We start from the raw sequence: 14,178 nt of genomic DNA, 5'->3' as shown, positions 1-14,178 counted from the left end.
TTAATAGACACTGAGTTGGGGGGCTCAGTGAAAAAACAAACACAATCCCCAAATAACATATAAGCCCTCTGGAAGAAGAAAAGGCTGCCAAGTTTGGGATTTAAACACATGTAAAAGCAAGCCAAGTTCTCTGAATGAGCCATGAAAAATCATTCAACTCCTCCTAATCACTCATCTGTCCTGCTCAGCAACAGGAAAGAACAAAACTGTTTTGTACCTTGAAATCCTTAAACTGAATCCTTTCAAAAATTATTCACTTACCTATCTGTTTGTTTTTAATTTCTAATGTTTTCTATTATACATTTTACTTGGATATTAGAAAGACAGGCAAAGTGACTTTACCTGTGCCCATTCTCCTATCTCTAAGTAGGGTGATGCTTAAAACCTATTTAGAATAGGAGAGATCATCTTTGTCTGGAGTCAGAAGATTCTTTGGCCTTGACCTCTAGCATGAAATGTCTTCTCATTTTAAGGGTGTTAGTCAAACCGTTCATTTAAGACAGGGTCACTCTATATACAGTTTTTGCTACTTATAAGGCACTTATTGCCCAAATAACACTTGAAGGTGGTTCAAAGCAGTATATATTTCCACATGTCTTAAATTTCCCACCAGATTATGAACTGTGGGAGCAGGGAATATATCATCTATAACTTTATATCCTCTTTAGTGCTTTGGATATTACAGTGCATTTTTTAGGTGATTCTTGTTTTAAATGTGGACAAGCTGAGGTCAGTGAGGAGAGTCACCAAATTGAAAGGTAGTTCAGTGAACTTTTTTTAACATCAGAATGTGATTCATCTTAATTTTCAAATACGTAAAATTTTCAGGGAAATAAATTCACCTGTGACTCACAAATCACTAGTTTCCCTTAGTGGCCAATTATGTACATCCCATCTATGATGTAATCTAAAGCTGGTTATACTTTGGATTTGTACCATGTCTTTAGTAACAAATCAATCCTTTCGTTCACCTAAAAAAAATTTATTAGTGCTAATTATGTACAGAGATATATAAGTATAGGGTATATGAAAATGTAGGATGTCTGCTTTTAAGAGACATGTGGGCTGCTGGGGTCTGAAACACAATAGAATTCCACAAGTATTAGTACCTTAAAAGGGGCCTAAAAAGGTTACTAGGGTCACATGAAATCTACTTAGGGGATCAAGGAATGATTCATAAAGATAACACTTGAATGAAAATTTAAAAGATGAGTAGGAATTTGATAGGTGAAGAGGGGGTGGGGAAGTGGTTGCACTGGGGAAGAAAAATCTAGGAAAAAGTAATAGTATGCATGAAGGAATGAGAAAGCCTGGCTCATTCAGAAACGGCAACTCCTTTAATGTGGTTGCATTTTGGGTGGAAGTACGAAGTAAGACAAGATGGGCAATGTTGGCTGGATCATAAAAGGCCATAAATCCTATACTAAGCAGATTGGATTTTATCCTATCATTGTTAGTGAGTCCTTGCATGATGAATGTAAGATGATACATTCAAGAGTGTGGAGATATAATCTATACCATGGAATGATCAAATAGGTATAGGGAATGATGGAGGAGTCACAAATGAGTCAGCTTCCTAGCTTTGATAAGTTTTAGTGTCATTTATAAAAATAGAACATGCTGTTAGCTACTGTCTTCTCTCTTTCCCCTGTCTACACTCAAATTTCTCCAGAGATAATTTTACTCTCTATTTCCATTTCTGCACCAATTCATTCATCACCCGATCTGTTTCTGAGATTTCTACCACTTCACCAAACTCTTATTGAGATCTCATTGAGCATTTCACCTTGCTGACCACTTCCTCCTTTTTGAAATGCTTTCAGCCCTTCTTTTCCATGACATCATGCTCTTCTGATTTCTTTCCTATATCCCTCGTTATTCCCTTGATATCTTCCTTGCAGACATATTCTCCCATATCAGCTATTAAATGTTGGAGAACCTCAAGGCTGGATCCAAAGCACTTCTGTTGATGCCCAGCATTTTGGACATCTGTATAGCCACAACACGTTGAGATGTTTTCAGGGAATGTACTATAATTCTTTTAAGGTCTTCTTTTGAAGGTCATGTGTCAAAGGTTATATTTAAGTACATACTCTTGTATTCATTATTACTAGTGATATGTAATATTCAACACATGCCTACAGGAGAACTCATATGGTAACTTTTGTTCTATTTTGCACATCTTATAAAATCTTCCTGATGTTTGTTTTAACCTTGGGCAATTATTAATACTCTTTGAATCTCAGTTCCCTAATCTATAATATATGGAAAGCCATCTCAGCTCTTTAGGATTCCTTGATGCTGTGGTTTGATGTTTTACAACCCAAAGAGGATAGTGAACTCTGAAGGATGTGCAAATGACATTTTGAATTCCATGGTCAAAGTTTATAATAATGTTTACTTGCCTTTTCCACATCTACACATTATACTTTGCTTCCTATATTTAAGATAATTCTGTGCTTGTGGAAATACATATTACTAATTCCATGTTTACTTAAAATTTCTTTGCACAGATTTTTGCTGTGAAATTTTATCAAAAGCTATTTGCAAATCTGAATGGACTGTATATTCTGGTTATTGCATTTACAGATGCTTATTTAACCCCACAGGAAGCCCAGATGTGAGAGGATCAATTATCCAAGGGGGGCTTAATCTTTTCATCAGTCTTATGGTTTTGTACATATTCCCCTTTTTTGTCTTTGGTTACCACGGTAGTTTCTAAACCCTGTTTTGTGATTGGGTCACATTGCTAATGTACTTTCAGTACTCTGTGAAAATGGCCACTTTAAGGACAGGTTCATTAGGTATTTGGGGCAGTTTTATTCTTGGTTGGCACCCATTTGATGCTGGTGATTTGTCTACATCTAGCTAATTAATTAATTTTAGAATGACCTTTGTATTTGTCATTATTTTGAATTTAGGACTTGCAAATTTGTGTGCTTCAAAGTATATCTGAGGCTTGGGAGTCTCCTTAATGTTTTCCTAGTATATATGTGTGTGTGTGTACATATGTATTTTTTTGATATTAACTTAGTAAATCTAGTCTTTGAATTGCCCCACTTATTACTAGCTGACTTATTTCCTTGGCATACAAAAGAAACAAACGAAAAAACAGAACAACAACAACAAAAGAAAACCTACTTGGTATTGGTGTTGGTGTCCCTTCCAAATTGGTCCTCACTTTTCTTTTTATTTATTTGTCTTACCCAATGTCTAATGGATTTCCTTTCTCCTTTTGGATCTTTTTACTGAACATTTGCAGTGTGTAGTCTACCTGGATTTTTTTCCCCAGACCTACTCCCTCACTTTTTACTCAGTTGAGCAATCTTTCAATTTAAATAATAAATGGTCTTTTCTCTTATTTCTTTGTTCACTTTGTCATCTAAACATACAGTATGATATTCTCCATTTCCACTTTTCTCTCCCTTAGTGTTTATTTTTTGTTTCTTGACATTTTGTCCAATAAATTGTTTGAAGGTGAGCCTTGAGCAACCTGTGTGATTTTCTGTTTTTGAAACACTCCTTTAAGGTTTGCTTGTTCGCCCCTAACTGACCATAGGTGCTCATTTGGGGAAGTGAGAAATCAGCTCAGTTTCTCTTGGGGTTCTAGAAAGGAAATCAGTGAGTAATTCAAAGTATTTTCAAATTTTAGTTTTTCGGTCTCCTTAAATCTAGGTTATACATAGTTTTGTCCCAAGCTAGCTAGAAATGGGAGACTCTGTGAAAAATTCAAGTGCAGTATTACCATTTCTGGGTAATTTATAAATTCAGACTGTTTATCTTGATATCTTAAAAATGTTTATTATTTCAAACTTGGGAAAAATAATTACGTTTTAAAAATCTGTGAAATAATAACTGTACTCTGCTCCGAACAAGAAAAATTCCCCTACTCAAGTGCAAGTGTAAATATTGTGCTCCAATAGGAAGCTACTAGCTGATTTTATCTTCATTTAAAAAATTTTATGTATTATAGTGTTCCTAGATTCTGTGGATAAGGATGGCAGATGAAGCAGTATGAGCGGAGTATCAGTGTCACACAAAGAAGTCACAGAAAGTAAGAAATATCTGGACTCTAAAGAATATTATAATAGAAATTCTTTAAACCAGAAACCATGGTTTCTCCTTATTGGCTCTTGTCTGTAGAAGAGAGGATCCACAAAAGAGTAAAGATTCAGTCTACATAAATTGATGGTAAAAATTCCTAAAGTTTAGCATTGAAAAGGGAGCTTTAAAAAGTAAGTGTCTTTGCAGCTTTAAGTAAAACCTCGCTCTTGAAACGCTATGTATTGAGAAGCACAGATATCTGTGTGGAGACACTCAAATAGAGATGCGTCCATTTTTAGTACATTGTGTGGGGAGTGACATGCATGGAACTCCATTAATAGCAATGTATGTTGTGTTCTTTTCATTTTGCTAATGAATTTAGTATCAGATTGATGGATGCTTGGAACAGAAGACTTAATTTCCAGAATAAATAGAACAATGTACAGATCCTAAACATTAGGGCCTGCAAAGCTATCTCCATTGGAAGTCAAGCTCTAGATACACAAGGATGCTTGGAAACATTTGCTTCTCATCGGGTATGAATTGATCTAGCGACCTGTTGTCTGTGGATTCGTTTTCTTTATAAAGGGTGACATCACCTCCAAGGTAGCATTTGGAAATTTTTAGTTGTTCCTGTGACCAGAAAGCACTATTGGAATTTAGTGGATAAGGGAAATAGATGATTTTAAGTCCTGTAATATGTGGACTGATTACTTAGAATCGGAACTTGACCAGCTCAGTAGCTTTGCTGCAGAGAAATGCTATTTGGGCAATCAGATAGGTATCCCTTATGGCAGTAGTTTTCAATCATTTTCATAACGACCCATAGAAAGAAATGCATTTTATCCCACAACTAGAAGGACCTGCAGCTAAGATATACAACTATGTACTGGGGGGTTTGGGGAGATAGAGCAGGAAAAAAAAAGAAAAAAAGAAATGCATTTAAATCATTACCTAGTACCCACATGCAGACATATATAATTGAAGCAAAAATTTCACAAGACAATATTTACCCTTCCTACGTGTGGTGTCTACAAATATTTTCCACACTATCCTGTTTTATCTCATCCTATCCCATCCCATCCTATCCTATCCCATCCCACCCTATCCTATCCCATCCCATACTATCCTATCCTATCCTATCCTATCCTATCCCATCCCATCCCATCCTATCCTATCCCATCCTATCCTATCCCATCCCATCTTATCCTACCCCATCCCACCCTATCCTATCCATTTCTTTGAAAACCTACAACACACTATCGTAATTTCAAGACCATTAATAGTATACTTTGCAGTTTGAAAAATGGTGTTTTAGAGATCTTTAAATTTCCTGATGAGAACAAGATAACAGACAAAATAACTAAAGAGTTGCTTTTAATATGACATGATTTCCTTTTACCCTAAGCAGAGCTCAAAATTTCAATGTGTGACTATGGTCCAGAATTATTTTGGGGAGATGCCCGGGTGCATATGCCAGCAGTCCAGGTATAAAGCCTGACTTTCACCTTTGCCTCCCGTTGCCATGACAATGAGGGAAGAGAAAGAGAGAACACTGTTCCAGATCACTCACAGCACTTGGATCCAAAGACTCAAAGTTGCCTCTGTGGTGCATGTTAGGAATCATGTGGTGTTATATTAAAATGAGCAGGGTTCAAGGAGGTGAGACTGAAACATTCTGCTCTTCCTGTCAAAATGAGTCATCCCTAAGCTGTGATTTGGTGACTTGGCATATTGGGCCTCTCCCTTACATATTGTTGACTGAGGCAAATGTGGAGTGAATTAGCCTGCATGTTTTGGTGCGGTGCCGAATTTATCATGGTCATATAAAGTTAACCAAGATTCTTGGCTTCTCAGAATATTGTCAGAATATCAGCTTTTCAGAATATTTTTAAGGGATGTAGTAGTTGCTGATGGCAAGCCTACCATTGTACCTTAATTTTCTTCATTTCCTTCATTTGAAGCGATTATACTCACACTTCTCAGCTGATGGAGGGAAAGGTTATTTTGAAAAAAAGCTTCCCTGGCGATTTCAGTAAGTCTTCATAGTGGAGGACCATTATTGGGCTACTACTAGGAGGCCTACTCTGCTCTCTTAAATCATCAGAAAACTTGCAAAATGGAGAAAGAGAAGTGAACTGAGCGTGGGCAGTTTTCTGCTGTCATCTTCCTGGTCCGTGTGTTCTTCTCATGAGTATTTGTCCACCTGTTCTGCTGAAAAGACCAGGATTTACTTTCATCCCTTGTTTTTGTTTTGTTGACCCAGTGACAGTTGCAGAATGCCTCGAGTAATGAATTGGAGATTTATACTTAGGGGATGAGAGGTTGCAATCATCTTCTCTTCCTGTGAGCTGAGTTTGATTTGCATTTAGCCACTCTTTAGTCAGTAAGGCTGGTTGTTCAGAGTCCTTGGTCTCATTTCCAATAGTAGAACACATTTAGTAAAATATTTCGCATTGTATATGGATGTTTCAGATCCATTTATAAAGTGAAACTAACACTATTTGGCACCAAGACTTTAAAATGGATTTAAACACTTAGTATGTCACAAAATTTTCCCTTTCTTGTTCCACTTTTATTAGAACACTCTCCAAGTTGTTTTCCGCTCACATTGTTCTGTCTATGGGAACAGGGCCATTTCCTTACGAACATAACAAAATAAAATGCATCTCCTTCCCTCCAATTTTTTGTTCAACTTTACCCAGAAAAACAGATTTCCTGGAATGCCAAAGTCAGAGGTGGAGTGATGGAGTGACAGCTGTCTTTCCCTTTCCTCTTTTGGAGCCATCATTTCTTGTTTGAAGAGGGTAAGTTACCAGTGCCCTAACCTTTCCTTACAATGGAAGAAGCCTTACCTGGAAGACATCTCCATGTGTGATTTCAGGGTTGAGTACAAGAGCTAAGCTACTGAGGACTTGACCCACTTGAGCTGGGCAGTGTGGAAAAGAACAGTGTTTTGCCCAAGTCCTTAGAGAGTGGTTGTCATTAAGTCCATGAAGCCAACATCAGAATACAAGCCCGAAGCAAAATAGTGCAACTAACACGTGACTTCAATCCAAGAGTTACGAATGAAGCAAAGCAATGTGGAGAGAAAAAGAAGGAAGATTCAGGATGAGCTCTATGAACAGAACTCAGCAAACTGTCCTGTTTATATTGGTCCTCAACCACTTGGTACATAGGTAGATATGTCTGACTTTAAGTTGGAGTGTCTAGGTAATTATGAGGAGGCACAGCTATCTTGTTGCTGGCTACTGCCATTTAGGAACGTGCCCAGGAGTCCCCCAGCTGGAGTTGTCAGAATTCATTCACAGACCTGGGAGATCACTTCTCTGGTTACCCTGGGCTGGTGAGGATCTGAATGCTTGATTTCCAACTTCCAGCTAACTGTAGTGGCGGTCGTTCTGTTTACCTCAGGATCTTCCTGCTCTGGAGGGATAGTTGTGTGGGATGAAGTGGAGTCCCAGACTTGCACTTGGCAGCCGTGGTAAAAGCGGTTTGCTTTGGAATGACTATTAGCCCTTCTGTGGTAGAGGAGCTTTTATCAGCAGCAATGGCACCTGCAAGTGAAAGCACCTTTGTTTATCTTGTTCCCCAGTATCAGCCAGGGCAAGGTGGGGTCTAACTTCAAAAGATGTTTTCTTAAGGGGCCAGCCCGGTGGCACAGTGGTTAAGTGCGCACATTCCGCTTCTAGGCGGCCTGGGTTTGCTGGGTCAGATCCCAGGTGCGGACATGGCAACGCTTGGCAAAAATCTCTGCTGTGGTAGGCATCCCACATATAAAGTAGAGGAAGATGAGCATGGATGTTAGCTCAGGGCCAGTCTTCCTCAGCAAAAAGAGGAGGATTGGCAGTAGTTAGCTCAGGGTTAATCTTCCTTAAAAAAAAAAGATGTTTTTCTAGCCAGGACCCAGTGAATTTTTCTATTCCTCTGATATTTCACCCTGGAAGTGATTGACTTCTAGTAGTATTTACTGTTGAGTGTGCTTAGGTGCCACAAATCTTCTCTTACTTTGGAAGAGACCTGTGACTACTTACCTTCATTTCTCAGTGCTCTCACTGAAGCATGCTGGCACTGGCACTTCTTAAACTCACTCTTTACTTGGTTGGGTCCTTCTTGACTCTATAGTCTTTCTTTAAAGACGTGTCTCCAAAGCGGCTTTCTAAGATCATCCTGTCTAAGGTAGGACCTTCTTATTAATCCATACCACAGTACCGTGTTCACTTCCTGCTTAGCATTATGTAGCTCTAGGAAATTATAAGTGTGTGTGTGTGTGTGTGTGTGAGAGAGAGAGAGAGATTAAAATAGAAATAAGAATGAAACAGTGCACTTACTTCAGACTGACCCCCTGATTTCTTTTAAGGATAAATGTGTAGTAAAACATATTTTTTTATACCTGTCTACCTACCATCTCACTGATTTTGCAAGAAGAATATTGGTTTCCTGGTAATTAAATCCTTTCACATTATTTAAATGCCTACTTTCTGATTTTAGATTATTTTTCTAAGCAAAAATCAAGTCCTTTTTTTTTTTTATAAAGGATCTTAAGGTATTGACAAGAGGATTTTAAAACAAATATTTAGCTTCATTATGGTTAAAACCATTTATATTATAAAAATGTTTAGACAAAGTAACAAGCCTGTTTCCTAAAAGTGTGATAAACTAATAGCATTTTCACAGTGAGTTCAGCAGAACTTCATTTCTGCAAAGCTTCATTTTCAATTTAGATCTTAAAAAGGTATGATCTCCTTCTTTTCCTCAGCTTTCTGCCTCTGCTATTGTAGGTCTTATCTCTAAGCAAGTAAGCTTTAGTCTTACCAAAACAGTAGTTGCCTATATTGAAAAAACACTAGCCATACTCATAGTGTTCTAAAATTTTGGCAAAGAACATGATCTGTTTAAACAAACAATGTTGATTTTCTCTAACGATCTTTTCTTTTAACTCCAATTTTTCAGTTCTATATTCTCACTGATTTTCTATCCACTAGTTCTGTTAGTGAGAGAGGAATGTTGACATCTCCAACTATAATTGTGGATTTGTCTATTTCTCCTTTCAGTTCTGTCAGTTTTTGATTCATGTATTTTGAAGCTCTGTTGCTAGGAGCATATGTATTTAGAATTTGTGACGTCTTCTTGGTGAATTAATCTTTTATCAATGTCTCTTTTTCTTTTTTTTGGCTGAGGAAGATTTGTCCTGTGCTAACATCTGTTGCTAATCTGCTGCTTTTTTTCTGTGTGTGAGCTGCTGCCACAGCATGGCCACTGACAGACAAGTGGTGTAGGTCCACACCAGGAAGTGAACCCAGGTTGCTGAAGCAAAGTGTGCTGAACTTAACCACTAGGCCACTGGGGCTGGCCCTTATAATGTCCCTTTTTATCCCGGGTAATTTTCTTTGCTTTAAAATCTACTTTGATACTAATATAGACACTCTAGTTTTATCAGGATTAGGGTTTGTCTGATACATTTTTCCCATCATTTTTCTTTTAACTTACCTATGTCATTATATCTGAAGTAAGTTTCTTATAAACAACATTTACTTGGGTCATTGATTAATTCATTCTGACAATCTCTGTCTTTAATTGAGATATTTAGACCATTTACATTTCGTGTAATAATTGATATGTTTGGATTTATGTCTACTATTTTATATTTTGTTTTCTGTTTGTTGTCTCTGTTTTCCATTCCTCCATTTCCCATTTTCTGCCTGTTTTGGATTATTTTAACTTTTTTTTTTGGTATTCTGTTTTAATTTATCTAATGTAGTTTTGACTATATATCTTTATAGTATTTTTTAGGGGTTATTCTAAGGTTTACAATAAACATACTTAAAACTTTATAGTCTATTTGAATCAATATTTTATCACTTCAAGTAGAATATAGAAATCTTGTCCCATATAAGTTCTCGTACTCTCCCAGTTTTGCATTATTGTTATCATATCTTATATCTGTATACATTGAAATCTCTATCAGATAAATGTTATAATTTTTGCTTTCAACTGTCAAACATATTTTAAAAAGGTCAAGAGGAGAAGAATAGTTTATTATGTTTACTCATATGTTTATTTTTTCTGTTGCTTTTCCATTATTTTTGATGGATAAAGTTTTTTTCTGGTATCATTTTTCTGGTGTCTAGAGAACTTCCTGTAGCAGTTCTTTCAGAACAGATCTCCTGGCAACAGATTTTCTTAGTTCTTTTTCATCCAACAATGTCTTTATTTCACTTCATTCTGGAAAGTTATTTTTGCTGGATATAGAATTCTGTGTTGACAATTCTTTTCCCTGTGCACTTTAAAAGAGATGTACCATTTCCTTCTGGCTTCTGAGGTTTCTGATGAGAAATCCACAATCATTTGAATTGTTCTTCCTCTATAGGTAATGTGTGATTTCCTCTGTATGCTTTCAAGACATTTTTTTCTTATTTTCAGTTTCTATAGTTTAATTTTGATGTATTTGTTTTTGTTTTTGTTTTTGTTTTTTTGAGAAAGATTAGCCCTCAGCTAACTACTGCCAGTCCTCCTCTTTTTGCTGAGGAAGCCTGGCCCTGAGCTAACATCGTGCCCATCTTCCTCTACTTTATATGTGGGACGCCTACCACAGCATGGCCTGCCAAGCGGTGCCATGTCCAAACCCGGGATCCGAACCGGCGAACCCCGGGCCACTGAGAAGCGGAACGTGCGAACTTAACCGCTGTGCCACTGGGCTGGCCCTGATGTATTTGGACATGGATTGTTTTTGTTTTTATCCTGTTTGAAGTTTGCTGCACTTCTTGAATATGTAGATTTGTATATTTCACAAAATTTGGGACGTTTCCAGCCTTTAGTTCTTCAAATATTTTTCAGCACTGTACTCTTTCTCTTTTCCTTTTGATATTCTGATGACATGAATGCTAGACTTCTTGTTATTGTCCCACAGGTCCCTGAGGGTTTTTAAAAATTTTCTCTTTCTTGTTCGTATTGAATAATTTCATTGATCTATCTTAAAGCTCAGTGACTCTTTTCTCTATCATATTCATTTTGTTATTGAGAGAATCTGGTCATTTTATTGTTGTTCATGTTTATTTTTCTATTTCAAGCCTTATTGGAGCATTTTTATAATAGCAGATTTAAAGTCTTTGTCAGACAATTTCAACATCTGTCTCTTTTCAGTGTTTGTGACTGTTATCTTTTATCATGTGAGTTGAGATTTTCTGGTTTTTCATATGCCTAGTAATTTTGGATTATAACCTGAACATTTTTAATATATATTATGAGATTTTGAGTCTTGTCTAAATTCTGTGGAGAGTGTTGATATTTTTGTTTGAGCAGGCAATTAATGTGGTTAGGTTCAGATTGTAAGTTACAAGCTGCCTTCCATTGCCAGGTTTATATTCAGTGCCATTCAGTTCTGTCCTGTGTGTGTACCAGTGGCCAGCCTTGCACCTAGGCACTGGTCTATCTGTTAATTTATTTTGTTCCGATTAAAATCAGATCCATGTATGTGCTGATCAGGATGAACTCAGAATTTCATAGCAACTTTATGGTGTTACTTTCCAAAGGCCTTTTCTCTCCATGATGTCACTGGTATTTTTCAGTTCCCTGGAGCTCCCGTTTGTGGTCCTCCAGCCAGCAAGCTGTGGATTTATTTACTGCACTCTGATGCACATTTCTATGATAGTGCCCATGTTCAAGGCCAAGTGGTGAGAGGACAGAGAGAGAAGAATGAAAGCAGTGGGAGTTGACACAACCCTCTTGGGACCACAACTATTTTTAAGCCCATTTTTTAATTAAATGTTTTACCTCAATAGAATGTACATGTTAAAAAGTTTAGAAATCATAAGTACATATCTAGGTGAATTATCAGAAAGCGAATATATCCATAAGCAGCATCCCAACCAAGAAAGAAAGCATTTCTAGACTACAGATGTCTCATCCTACCTTACATTCCCTACTCCGCTAGGGAAAGCGATACTTGACTTCTAATACAATAGATTAATTTTGACTGTTTTTGAACAATATAGAAATAGAATCATGTAGCATATCTTCTTTTGCTTATGTTTGCAATATTCATTCATGTTGTGTTGCATCTGTGTGTAGTAACAGATTTCTAAAACCTTTTCATTGCTTTATAATATTCCTGTGTATGAATGTACCATAATTTTATTTTTTTAAGCTCTTCTAGTGTAGATGGACATTTAGATTATTTTCAGTTTAGGGTCATTGTGAATAGTAGTTGCCACAAACACATTCTAGTACCTATCTTGTTGTACCTGTATAAGTATTTTTATTGGATATTTGCCAAAGAATGATATTGCTGATATGCCTATGTTCAGCTGTAGGAGATATCACTAAATAGTCTCCAAAGTGATTATACCAATTTCTACTCTTAGTATTAGTATATGAGAGTTCCAATTGATTTAATTCTTGACAACACTTAGTATTATCTGTTTCCTTTATTTTAGCTTTTCTGATATGTGTGGCATGGTAGCCCATGATGCTCTAGTTTGCATTTCTCTAATGGTTAGTGAAGTTAAGCATATTTTCATGTGTTTATTTTGCATTTAGATCCTCTTTTGTGATGTGCATGTTGAAGTTCATTACCCATTTTCCAGTTGGGTTTCTCACTCTTTCTGTTATTGACTTGTAAGCATCTCTTAATGTAGTCTGGATGTATTGATAGTTGTCTTTTGATAAACAAAAGCTTTTCATTTTAATGAACTTCAATTTATTAATGACTTCTTTTATAATTAGTCTGTTTTAATGTCCTATTTTAAAAAGAACAACTTCTGTCTACCACAAGATCATAAGGACATTTTCCTTTGTTATCTTCTAGAAGCTTTATTGGTTTCATTAACATTAAGGTCTGCATTTCACCTGGAATTCATTTTTTGTGTAAGGTGTGAGGTGGGGGTTGGGTTAGACAAGATTCATTTTATTTTATTTTATTTTTTGGATGTGGATATCTAATTGATCAAGCACCATTTGTTGAAAAGGTCATTCTTTACCCAGGTACTTCAGCAGCATCTCTATCATAATTCAAGTGCTACATATCTGTGGGTCTATTTCTACACCCTCTATTCTGTTTGATGCTCTATTTGTCTATCCTGGTACCAATAATATATGGCTAATTAGTTTAGATTTAGAATAAATCTTGTATCTTGGTTGTAAACCCTTTAGATATGTTTTTCCTTTAGATTGTTTTGGTTATTCACAGTTCTTTATTGTTTCCATAAAAATTTTAGAATCTGTTTGTCAATATCCACAAAACGGAATTTTCTGGGATTTTGATTGAGACTGTATTTTGAGAAAACTGATATCCATTCTATGAATGCACTGTATTTCCCACTTATTTTAGTCTTCTTTAATTTCTCTCGGTAATGTTTTATAATTTTCTGTGGAGAGGACTTGCATACTTTTTTGTTAGATTTATTCCTAGTATTAGATTTTATTTTATGCTTTTGTAAATGGTATTGTTTTAGGTTTTATTTTCTAAATTCCTATTGCTAGTGTATAAGAAAACAATTCATGTATACGTATTGATTTACCTTGTAGCCAGGGATCTTGCTAAATTCATTTATTAATTCTATTAGATTTTGTCAGTTCTTTTGGAGGTTTGAGGAATACAATCATGTTTTCTTTGAATAATTACAGTTTTATTCCTACCCTTCCACTCCATATACCTTTATTTTATTTTTTCTAGCTTTATCGAGTTATGGTTGACATATAACATTGCATAAGTTTAAGATACACAGTGTGATGATTTAATATGCTTGTATGTTGCCAAATGATTACAACCGAAGGGTTAGTTAATGCCTACATCATCTTACATAATCACCATTTCTTTTCTGTGGTGAGAACATTAAAGATTTACTCTCTTAGCAACTTTTAAGTATACAATACAGTATTGTCATACTATATTCCCAGAACTTATTTATCTTATAACTTGGAGTTTGTGCCTTCCACATACCTTTAATTTCTATTTCTTGGCTTGTTGCTTTCACTGGGACATCCGGGACAGTATTGAACAGAAGCATAATATTTGCTATAGGGTTTTTTTTTTTATTGTAAATATCCTTTGTCAGATTAAAGAAATTTCTCTTGATTCCTCAGTTTGCTGAGTTGGTAGTATGTGTCTGTGTATATGAATGTGTGTGTGTGTGT

At 36.1% G+C, this 14,178-nt stretch overlaps 1 protein-coding gene across 39 annotated transcripts in view; it reads left to right on the top strand.

Moving 5' to 3' along the window:
- Nucleotides 1-14,178, top strand: part of ZBTB20 (zinc finger and BTB domain containing 20) — a 770,050-nt gene that overhangs the window by 173,229 nt on the left and 582,643 nt on the right. For 4 of the 39 annotated variants that reach the window (XM_070508884.1, XM_070508885.1, XM_070508883.1 and 1 more), the window contains one exon: nt 6,750-6,851. The exons of the other annotated variants lie outside the window; for them this stretch is intronic. The gene's annotated coding sequence lies outside the window, so the exon portion shown is untranslated. The remainder of the gene's footprint in view (nt 1-6,749; nt 6,852-14,178) is intronic. 39 annotated transcript variants of the gene reach the window in all.

The sequence above is a fragment of the Equus asinus genome, chromosome 5 (genome assembly GCF_041296235.1).
Source record: "Equus asinus isolate D_3611 breed Donkey chromosome 5, EquAss-T2T_v2, whole genome shotgun sequence".
Lineage (NCBI taxonomy): Eukaryota > Metazoa > Chordata > Mammalia > Perissodactyla > Equidae > Equus > Equus asinus.
Note: the sequence above shows the minus strand (reverse complement) of the source record. Positions and strands in the feature narration are given on the sequence as shown.